At 44.5% G+C, this 11,702-nt stretch overlaps 1 non-coding gene across 1 annotated transcript; it reads right to left on the minus strand.

Moving 5' to 3' along the window:
• Positions 1 to 839: 839 nt before the first annotated feature.
• LOC115872986 lies at positions 840 to 1,003 on the minus strand. The gene has a single exon (XR_004048171.1). It is a non-coding gene; the product is annotated as a U1 spliceosomal RNA (small nuclear RNA).
• Positions 1,004 to 11,702: the final 10,699 nt, after the last annotated feature.

The following is an 11,702-nucleotide window of genomic DNA, read 5'->3' on the forward strand; positions in this document are numbered from 1 at the left end:
GTTCACTACTGATCAGTAAACCTCACAGGAGTTTTGTACGGGGTTTTGTGCTTCCTCCCACAAGGCCCCAAGGTTGACTAATTACAGAACTTCCCTTGTAAACATATGTATTTCTGATTTTAGAAAACAAAAATTATACACATACACTTGAAAAAAAAAAAAAAGAACTTCCCTTGTGGTTTCTGAACCAATCTTTCTCCCTCCGTGCAGATTCCAACTGCCCCTGTGTACCTTGCTTTCATCAGCCGGTGTGTAGGATCTGACTTTCCTGATAATACACCCTGTTTAGGACCAGCTCTCCAGTCCCTTAGGCATGACGCCAGTCTCTCCAGCAGGCTGCGCTTACCTTGGGAGTTCAAGGCGACGAGGGAGGGTCGGAGTGTTGGAAAGAAAAAGATTGCCTTTGGCCTTGGCTCCTTCGGGGCTCTGCACTCTGCTTGACCCCAGGCTCCGATAATGGTCAGAGGGAAGGAATGAATATTCCAGAAAGCTGAGCCAAGCGGAAGTAAAACTAGAATTTTCCCGCCCTTTTTTGGCTATTTGATTGGTTGTTTTGATTTTTCAGGAAATAGAACTACAATTCTTCTGCCTTCTACAAAAAAAAAAAGGACTGCTGACTGCTTCTTGTTATTATGAATTCCTCATAAGTAGTCGGGTCGCTAAGTAAGTTTGGCTAGTGTCCCAAAGAGAAACCACACGTGTATGATGAGAAACGAGTTCACCTTTTCACGAACCGATCAAGTTCCGCTTTGATTTTTCTTGGTGGCGGCGGCGCCATGAGTTTTGATTGATGAAAGGAAGTATGCTGAATCATGGCGTGTGTTTGAGTTGTCTTATTTTAAAAGTTATTTCTAACGCCATCCCCCACTACCACAAATTATACAGTGGAGTTTCCCACATGTGGGGAAGTCGCAGGGGTCAGCCCATCCTGAGCGCCGTGGACAAGCCTCGCCCTGGGAAAACCACCTTCCTGGTCAGGGTCTCCTCGCTGCCAGGTAAGTGTGTGTGTCTGCCTTTTTGATAGGCAGCATGGTTGTTTTCTTCTGCCTTTCCCCACAGCCCCCCCTTAGAGTTCCCAGGGACACATTCTACCTCCCTGCTCCCAGCCCCTTCACTCCCTCCCGGACAGTCAGGGACAGATGTGTCTGAAATAAAAATGACTAAAATCTCTAGTTTTCCTACCAACTATGCAGGTGGCTCATATAATATCCGTAAAAACAAACAGCATTTTGCAGTATATGCCCATTTCTTTGTTTCAAATTATTAGGCAGCCTCCCCCCAACCCCTTATAAGGGGGGTGAGGGTGGAGCACATACTGTCCATGGGAAGGCAGCTGCCCAAGAAACATGAGAGGTACAAAATATTGGTGAGCAACTGTCCGTCTCAATGGTCGTGACATGCTATGGGAAAAATCTGTTTCGATATGCACCCAACTGTTGGAGATAAAGAAGAAAGGTGGAGCCTTTGCTATTCTGGACAATAAGCCTAAATTCTTCGAGAACCATTTAAGCCAGTGTGTTAGACCGGGCTGTCTAGAGAAATAAACCCTGGGACACGCTTTTTAAAAAAATCATTTTATTAGGGTCTCATACAACTCTTATCACAATCCATACACACATCAATTGTGTAAAGCGCATTTGTACATCGTTTCTCAAAACATTTTCTCTCCACTTAAACCCCCGACATCAGGTCCTCATTTTCCCCTCCCTCCCTGCTTCCCCCCTCCCTCACGAGCCCTTGATAGTTTATAAATTGTTATTTTGTCATATCTTTCCCTGTCCTACGTCTCCCTTCACCCACTTTTCGATTGTCCGTCCCCCAGGGAGGAGGTCACATATAGTTCCTTGTAATCGGTTCCCTCTTTCCTACCCACTCTCCCTCTACCCTCCCTGTTTCGCCACTCACACCACTGGTCCTATAGGGCTCATCCACCCTGGATTCCCTGGATTTTCAGTTCCTATCTGTACCAGTGTACATCCTCTGGTCTAGCCAGGCTTGCAAGGTCGAATTCTAGTCATGGTAGTGGGAGCGGGGAGGAAACATTTAGGAACTAGAGGAAAGTTGTATTTCTCATTGTTGTTACATCGCACCCTGACTGGCTCATCTCCTCCCCGAGACCCCTCTGCAAGGGGATCTCCAGTGGCCTACTAATGGGCTTTGGATCTCCACTCCGCACTCCCCCCATCATTCACTATGGTAAGATTTTTTGTTCTGATGATGCCTTATACCTGATTGCTTCGACACCTCGTGGTTGCATAGGCTGGTGTGCTTTTTCCATGTGGGCTTTGTTGCTTCTGAGCTTGATGGCCGCTTGATTACCTTCAGGCCTTTAAGACCCCAGACGCTATACTTTTTGATAGCCGGGCACCATCAGCTTTCTTTGCCACAGTTGCTTATGCACCCATTTGTCTTCAGTGATCCGTTCGACACCTCGTGATCACACAGGTTGATATGTTGTTCCATGTGGGGCTTTGTTGCTTCTGAGCTAGATGGCTGCTTGTTTACCTTCAAGCCTTTAAGACCCCAGACGCTGTATCTTTTTGATAGCCGGGCACCATCAGCTTTCTTCGCCACATTTGCGTATGCACCCATTTGTCTTCAGTGATGGGACACGCTTCTGTGTCTAAGGAAGAACTTTATCTCAAAATGTCATTTTATAGCCAGAAGGTATCCCAGTCCAATTCAAGGTCATGCTAGTGGAGCGTTCTTCAGACTCCCATAGCTGCAGGCCTATGACACAGAAAGGTGAAGCAGGAGGCACGGAGATCACAGGCCATCACAGGCCGGTGGAGCAGAGTCACAGGGATCCAAGGTCCATGGGAAGAGAGCAGGGTGGCAGGTCCCAGGGGACCCCACCTAGAGGCGGACACAGAATCCCAGCAAGGAAGAAGGTGAAGGGACAGAGAGAGAATCCCTCACTGTCTCTCATAAAAAAGGTCACACCTAATAATAATTTATAAATTATCGAGGGTTCATGAGGGAGGGCGGAGCGGGAAGGGAGGGGAAAAATGAGGAGCTGATACCAAGGGCTCAAGTAGAAAGCAAATGTTTTGAGAATGATGAGGGCAACAAATGTACAACAAACGTGCCTGACATAATGGATGGATGGATGGATTGTGGTAAAAGTTGTATGAGCCCCCAATAAAATGATTTAAAAAAAAAAAGAAAGAAAATGTGTAATGCAAAAAAAAGGTCACATCGCTAAGGAGGCTTCATCAGGCCTGATTGATAGGTTGCACGCCACCCCTACACTTCACACAGCTTCAGGTTGCCATGAAATCAAACTGCCGTAGTCATTAAGGAAAAGAGACAATCATGCTAGAGACAGGTAGGAAAGGAAGCACCGCTTATCATTAGCCTCCCTTAATCGTCCTACCAGCTCTGCAGTCCTGGCGGGTGCATTCAAGGCCTGCTGGGTTTCTTCTTGCTGTCTGGGCCGCTACCATGCTCCTATGGCTCTGATTGACTTTCTGCTCCTTACCATCTTTTGTCGGGGACCATGAGCCCCCACGGCCAAGATCTCATCAACAGGCTTCACTCAGCCTCAGGCCTCAGGCCGGGGTGGAGACTTTCCCTTTCCTTTTGCTGCCTCACAGAAAAGTCCAAATGGCCTTCGCCTTTTCCCTTATTTGTATTGGCTAACAAGCACCCTGTTAGCACATGTGCTGTTTCACCTAATTAGCATAGGTGATGTCATTCCCGCGGACCTGATTGGAAACTGCTGACCGCTGGCGCTAGGCGCGCTTTTGTAGCTTTCTGATTGGGCATTATCTTTAGTAGCCTGATTTGCATGTCCCGCGGACACTTCCTTCCTTTTTGCCTTTATAGGCTGCGGCTTGTTGAATAAACAGAACCGCTCAGCCTCCTGTCTCGCATCCCGCTCCCTCTATCCAGGATCCACGTTTCTGTTCCCGCTGGACGGGGCAATCTTTGACCTGCTGCTTCCTTCCACAGTCCCCAGAACTCACTTTTGGTCTTCTCTCAACTTCCTGTTTGGCCTCTTTGGGGCGTCTGTCCGCATGGATTGCAAGAATCATCACAGTATGGTCCAGCAATCAGTTTAGCGATGAGAAAGGTGCTTTGCATTAGAAAGAACGGAATTTGAGATGCAGTAACCAGATAACTAGTTCACAATTCTGGCTATGTGTTGGAATCATCTTCTGGTACACTTGTTAAAATGCAGACTCTAGGCCCCCAGACATTCTGAACCAGACTCTCAAGACTATATATATACAAGTATATATACGCATCTCCACACCCCTTTTATAACCACTCAGACCAGGTCTGACATCTGATGGGTAAAGAAACTGGAGTGTTTTTAAAGCTGTGATTCTTCTTTCTTTCTCTTTATTATTTTAAAAAAATCATTTATAGTTTCCTTATATTCATAGCTTATAACACAAAGAAAAGCATGCTATCTGTAGTCGCACAGCATCAGAACAGTGACAATATCCCAGCAACCGCCTCCTCCCCTGTATGTGAATCTTTCTTTTTTAAAAAAGATCATTTTATTGATGTACAATTGCATATCATACACTTCAGTAGTCTGGTTATATCAAAAGAGCTGTCCAATCATCATTACAATCAGTTCCAGAGCAACTTCTTCCTTCTTGTGCTCATTGCTACTAGCTCCCCCTTCTCCTCCCTCCTCCCCTCCCAGTCCCCCAATAAGACATTAAGCCAGTTACTGATAGATTTACCTATCCTGGATTTCACATACTGGAAAACATATCAACCCCAACACCCCCCACCGCCAAAAAAAAACACAACAACACCCAGAACCTTAACAACAATAACAAAATAAATCGCAGGAAAACCTCAATAGAAAAGAAAGCAGGAAATATTAAAAGCCAGAACAAGTTAAAATGGGTCGAAAGGGAGGTCAAATGATAAGAGGCAGACACAACCCTCACCACAGGCTTCTAAGAACCTTCCATCTGCGTTCTGTTACTCCTGGGCTGCGTACTCTCAAACGCTGTCGGCAGCTCTCCATGGTGCATGGCATTTGGTCAAAGAACTTTTACACTTTTGATTTGCTGCACGCACCCTTCCTCTCTGTGGGCGTGAGTTGAGGTGGGCTAGGCTGAGAGACTCTGCCACATGGGGATCCCCCCCGCCTGGCCGTGACCCAGAAAATATCTCCATACTGTCTGAGACAGGCAAAGAGGCAAAAGGTCCCAAAGCAATCACCAAGGAAACCCGGTGGAACGTCCCTGCTGATGACAGCTCTGCTGACATGCATCTGATGCTGAGCTTTGGTGAAGAATATGGATGAGCTCTTTCATGCCCTATGTTAAAAAAATGTTATATATAGAACCTGCAATGAAAGCTGTATTTGTAAAGTTTCTCAGTGTAGAAAAGACTCTTAATAAACATTTCCTGTTTCCTGCATTGTGATAAGATTAACACTATTGGTTAATAACGAAAGTATTCTGATGTACCCAGCTCTAATCTCAACGTGAAATCAAATACACTTTTGTCAATAAGGGGATCTGTGCCTTTACCCTTGGTCTCCAGGAGGTAGACCAGCAGGAAGGTGACAGTGGACTTGGGAGTGGGACAGACATGGGCTGGTATCTGAATGCAGAGCACATTAGTTCTATGATCTTAGGCACTAGAGCTACCCTTTGAGCCTCAGCTTCCTTCGCTGTACATTAGAGATCATACGTGCGACATGCCATGCTTTTTCGACATGGATTGCTTATTTTAATCTGAATCTAAGGATGTCACTGTGAAGTTCATCTTTTTGTCACAGATGAGAAAACTGAGTTTGGCAGGGGGAGGTAACTTGCCTGAGGTCATCTAACCAATGAAGAGCTGAGTTGGAATTTGAACCCAGGGCCCGTCTGACTCCAGGGATGCTCTAACCACCACGTTCTCCTACCTTACGTGGAGTTTCTGCGCCTCATTCAAAGGGTAGATGAGATCACATTGTTAAAATATTTCTCGCAGTATCTGACACATAGGAAGCCCTTATTAACTGCTAGCTATATTATATGAGGGGGCTTCAAAAATTCCATTATACATATACACACACATCTGTTTACTTATAGCAAGCCTATAGGGCAGGGTAGAACTGCCCTGCGAGTTTCTGAGACTGTAACTCTTGACAGGAGTGGAGAGCCCTGTCTTTCTCCTGCGGAGCTGCTGGTGGTTTCAAACTGCCGACCGTGCTGATCGCAGCCCAACACGTAACCACCACACCACCGGGCCTATATATGTTAAATTGTTATCACTAATTAGGTGAAAGTTTATAGAGCAGGTGGTCAGTTCATACACATTTTGTTTCATGTCATTGATCGCACTCCCCTCAATGTAATAATATGTATTCCACTTCCTCCCTGTGCCCTGCATCTATCCCTCCTTCTTTCCTGACCCTTTGAATTTTGTCCTTGGGGAAATGCTACTCTTTTGATCGTATGTGCGCGTGTGTGCATGAGGTGAGTCTTTACATGTCAGATAATCAATTTGTATTCAACAAGTTAAGCTACTGATCAAACCTCTGTTATTAGCTTAGCTCACCTGGCTCTTGTGATTTCTCTTCTCCGTCTTGTGGGTTACTACCTTCCCCTTGGCCTCTAACACCTATCGACCCTCTGGCCTGGTGCTTCTTCTTCCTGTCCTTGTCCCCTCTTCTAGGGACTTCCAAGGTCATGGCACTCTTGGTCTTGTTTTCTTCTTCTTCCTCACAGTGGCTTCATACACGATGTGTCCACTTGTGATGGACAGTTCACTCAGGATAATGTTCTCCAGGTCGATCCATGCTCTGAGGTGCTTTGAGGTTTCAGCATCATGCTTTGTAATTTTAGTCATACAGAATATTCCACTGTGTGTCTGTTCCCAAGTCTCTTGATGGTGGGCATTTAGCGTGTTTCTATCTTCTTGTGATTGTCAGCAGTGATGTGAAGAGCAGGGGTGAGCATATGTCTGTTCTTGTGACGGCTGTTTCTTATTTAGGGTCGGTGATTTCCAGCAGAGAGATGCTGGGTATGGAGTTTCTACCCCCAGTTGCTTGAGGTGCCCCCCCACCTCGTGGTGATTGCACATTGTACAGCAGGGGGTGAAGGCTCCCATCTCTCTACATTCTCTCCAGCATTTTTGTTTACTATCTTTTTTAATTGAACTGTCCTTGTCGTTGTAAGGTGATATCTCACCGCTGCTTTGATCTGCATCTCTGGGCTGGCTAGTGAGTGTGTGCATTTCTGCATATGTGTGTTGGCCATTTGGATGTCGTCTTGGTGCTGGCAAAATTGGATCTCTGTTGGCAGAAGAATGAAACAGGACCCATACCTCGTCCCACATACAAAACCGAACTCAAGGGAGATCAAAGACCAGCTGTAAATCTCAGAGCTGTAAACACCCTCAACAAGTAAGTCGGGAACAAAGTGAAGGGCCCTATTGCACGGCATAGACGCATTATCAAATATAAGGAAGGGAAAACACACAGAAGACAAAACAGATGACTGAGACCTACCAAAACCCAGACACTGATGTGCATGAAAAGACTTCATCAACAGGGAAAAAGAAAACCCACAGAGGGGAAAAGTATGTTGGCAATAACACTACAGACAAAGGTCTAATCTCTAAACTCTATTTTGACCTTAAGTGACAGATTAAACAATACCTAACAAAAAATTTTGTGTCTTGGCTTTGAAGGGGCATTGGTTAGGGTTATTTGGGGCACTAATTCAGAAAATTGCCATTCCTATATCTCCGGTTAGCTAACCCTACATTAAATTATTCTGATCTTTTTAATGGGTGAGTAGAATGAAGAGTGGCATATGACATGTTTTGTATCTCATAAACCAGAGCTGATAGGGGAAAGTTGGTGCCACTTTTGGAATCATCTAACATTTGAGGCACCAAAGTGTGTGGCCAGTGTTATTCTAGCATGGAGGGCAGTTCAGTCCCAGACCTGAGGATGGATTGTAGAGTAAGAAAGGACTATTGTTTTGGGCGTTCAATCAGTCTCTATGGAACTAGTAAGCCTGCTTTCCTTAATGACTTTGGGGTTTTGTTGTACATTTTTCTCCCATTCTGCCCAGGATCTTCAGATGTCAGCCCTATCAAAGCTATCGTGGGGTTAGCTGGGCACCATCTATTTCCCCTGATCTCAGGGTTGTAGAGACCGATGTTAGTGTGGTCCATCAGTCCATCAGACAAATGGTTTACATGTGTCTTTTGATTTCTGTCCTCTTCTTTCCCTGGATGGAGAGACCCATGGTTTCACCTTTGATGGCTACCCATGAGTTTTTAAGACCCCAGTCTCTACTTAACAAAGTAGGATGTAAAATACTATCTTTGTGGACCATGTTATCCAGTATCTATTAATTCCACTTTCCCCTGAACATTTTGAAACTCCCTTCTATAACTCAGTGGAGACAGGAGTGGGACTGTCGAGGGGTTTTGACTGGTGGAGGTTTCTTGCTATACCTTGCTGGCTAGTAAGGGGTCCCAGCCTTCTCTCACTGCCCTCACTTCTTCTCCTGTGTCTTTTCCAAGATGGACAGTTGGGCAAAGGGCACAGCCTTCCATGATGAGAGCAAGAGATGAACACGGGCTTCAGATGACCTGAGGTAACCCCAAGGCAATAACAACGATAAGAAAGATTACACAGTGACGGCGCCTCGGTTCCTCACTCTTCACTTCCATTTTAAGCCAAGACAAATTAAGAAGCAAAATTGAATTTTTGTTCCATTTATTTCAAAATCATGCTTGCCTTCTGTCAGATGAAGATATTGAATGGCTTCTCCTTCCCCGAGCGGGGAGACAGATTCAGAAAGGATCTGTCTGCAACTGTGCCTGGGCCTTTCTAAATGCCCGTTTTACTCGATGACCTGTGGGATCGACTCTGAGGTGGATTGCTTTTCTATATGCTGTTAATGCTACGTAACTTGTGGTCCCATCAGTAATTCATTCTCCAGGTGAAGTTCTTCCTAGGGCTTTGGAGTAGGTTGATGAGCCGTGGTTTTACACTCATGGAAAGACAGCACCTTTTGGGTCATCTCTTCCTGAGATGCCAATGCCTCTGTGGTCATTGTGGTTGTCATCAGAACCAGGCATCAGCATATTGGTCTCTTATTTAAGGTGACAAACCTGTATGTCATCAGGTAGAGTGAGTGGAGTTTTCTAAGCATTTCCCATCAGAACACAACTTAAAAGACAGACAAGGCGAATCCAGGAAATCGCTCTGACCTCATAATCCTATCTCTGAAAAGTTATAATTATATCCAAGAAAGAAAAGTTATGTGCCTGACCTGGCCAGGATATTGTGAAACTATTAAAAACTGTAATTTTGAAGATTGTACTTCATACCTGCTCCCTTAAAGATTTACAGCCTTAAAAACTGCTGTGTAGGGTTGCTGTGGGTGGAATTGGCCGGATGGCAGTGAGTGTTTTGGGTTTATACTATAATACTGGGAAATGTCTGTGTTAGCTACTAGGGTGACACAAGCAACCTGGCATCTCCATCACACAATGATGAGCATGTAGTTCTCATTCAGGCGTTTGCAGATCAGTTGTGTTTTAGCTAATTTAGTTGAGCTTTGCTTCAGGCCATGAATTGAGTGAGTTCCAGTCTGTTTCAAAGGTGTCTTTTTCTGCAGCAACAGAAGGGCTACCCAAGGCAAAGGCAGAAGCCCAAGAGAGCACACTCAGTGCTGGGGACACATGTAAAGACTCAGTCTACATCACAGCTACTAACATTTCATTGCCCAAATCAAGACGAATGGCCAAGTGCACATCCAGGTGGCCAGAAAACATGCCACAGCTCTAATGTGAGGAACTACAAAGGGTACAAATATAGGAAGGGGTAAAGCATTACGAACAGTGATACAGCTGACAAAAAGCCCTTGCAAAATGGCCCCAGGGGAGGAAATAAAAACATGCACAAGTGGGTGCATAAGCAAATGTGGTGAAGAAAGCTGATGGTGCCCAGCTATCAAAAGATATGGTGTTTGGGGTCCTAGAGGCTTGAAGATAAACAAGCGGCCATCTAGCTGAGAAGCAACAAAGCCCACATGGAAGAAGCACACCAGCCTGTGTGATCGATGGGATCAGCTATCAGGCATCAGAGATACAAAACAAAACAAAACAAAAAATCATATCAACGGGAATGAGGGAGAGTGCAGAGTGCAGACCCAAAGCCCATCAGTAGTCAATTGGACACCCCCTGTCAGATGGGCCACAAAAAAGAGACGAGCCAGTCAGGGTGCAGTATAGCACTGATGAAACTCACAACTTCCCTCTAGTTCTTTAATGCTTCCTGCCCCCCACCCAATATCATGACCCCAATTCTATCTTACAAATCTGGGTAGACTAGGACATGTATACAGGTACAGATAAAAGCTTGAAATACAGGGAATCCAGAACAGATTAACCCCTCAGGCCCAATATGGGGAGCAGTGATACTAGGAGGGGAAGGGAAGGGGGAGAACCGATCACAATCATTGACGTGTGCCGCCCCCCCCTCCCAGGGGGACAGACAGCAGAAAAGTGGGTGAAGGGAGACAGCATCAGTGTAAGACATGAAAAAAAAAATGGACATGGGGGAGGGAGGGTGCAGAGGGAGGGAGAAATGAGCTGATACCAAGGGCTCAAGTAGAATGAACATGTTTTGGAAAAGATGATGACAACAAATGTACAGATGTGTTTAACACAATGGACATATGTATAGATTGTGATAAGAGCTGTAAGACCCCCAATAAAATAAGAAAAAAATTAAAAAATGCACAGGATACAGAATTGACTCACAACTTGACCATAACAATGTTAATATTGTATATATCAATAAATAATAGAAATAAATAAACACAATTGAAAAAAGTTCGTCGAGGTAACAATATGTTAAGAACTTTTTATTTTGTCTTTCTTTTTTTAAAATGTCTGCTACTTAGAAGATTCATACAGAAAGCAAGTCTTTTTAATTAGTTATTTCATTAAACTGGTTACCGTATATACTTGAGTATAAGCCGATCCGAATATCAGCCAAAGCACCTAGTTTTACCACAAAAACTGCATTAAAAATGTGCCAAAAAACCCTCAGCTTATACTCAAGAATATACAGGATTTTACTCATCATAATAAGGTTCTGTAGGGAAAAAATATATAATTCTTTTTGCCCTTAAGAAGAATTCTAAGTACAACCAAGTTAGAAAATTATTTTTCTTCTCCACCAGTTCCTAATCTCAAACTCAAGTCTAACCAAAATGTGTTCATATGGATCTTTACCTGTGCCTGCTTCCTCACGAACAGCCCAGTTGCGTTTATGAGTCTGTCTACCTATTAGTATTGCAGTGTGGAAGGTGGCTTTCCACGCTGGCCTCTTGGAGGTCCAAGGCATGCGACATTCATTTCACTGAGTAGAACATTGTCCATAGTAGGGCTCCTATTATGTGAAAAGAGCAAGTCCGTTCCACACATATTTCCTGAGCTCCTGTCACATACCAGACATGCTGCTAGTTGATGTGGGAGCAGTAGATATATAGAAATCAGTATACTTACCCTCATGGAGCTCACAGTCTAATTGGGAGAGAAATTTGTACGTATGTGTTTTAGGGATAGAAGAGAAGGGTTCAATGATTCTAGATCCTAGTGGCAATTAGGATAATCAGGACAGCCTCTAATGAGTACCAGTGCCCAATTCCCACAAAGGAAGATTTAATTGGTCTGATGTCAGTTCTGATCACTAATCTTTTTTAAAG

This window comes from Echinops telfairi, unplaced genomic scaffold, assembly GCF_000313985.2.
Source record: "Echinops telfairi isolate 266 unplaced genomic scaffold, ASM31398v2 ScPeMD7_7458;HRSCAF=8496, whole genome shotgun sequence".
In the NCBI taxonomy this organism is placed as follows: Eukaryota; Metazoa; Chordata; class Mammalia; order Afrosoricida; family Tenrecidae; genus Echinops; species Echinops telfairi.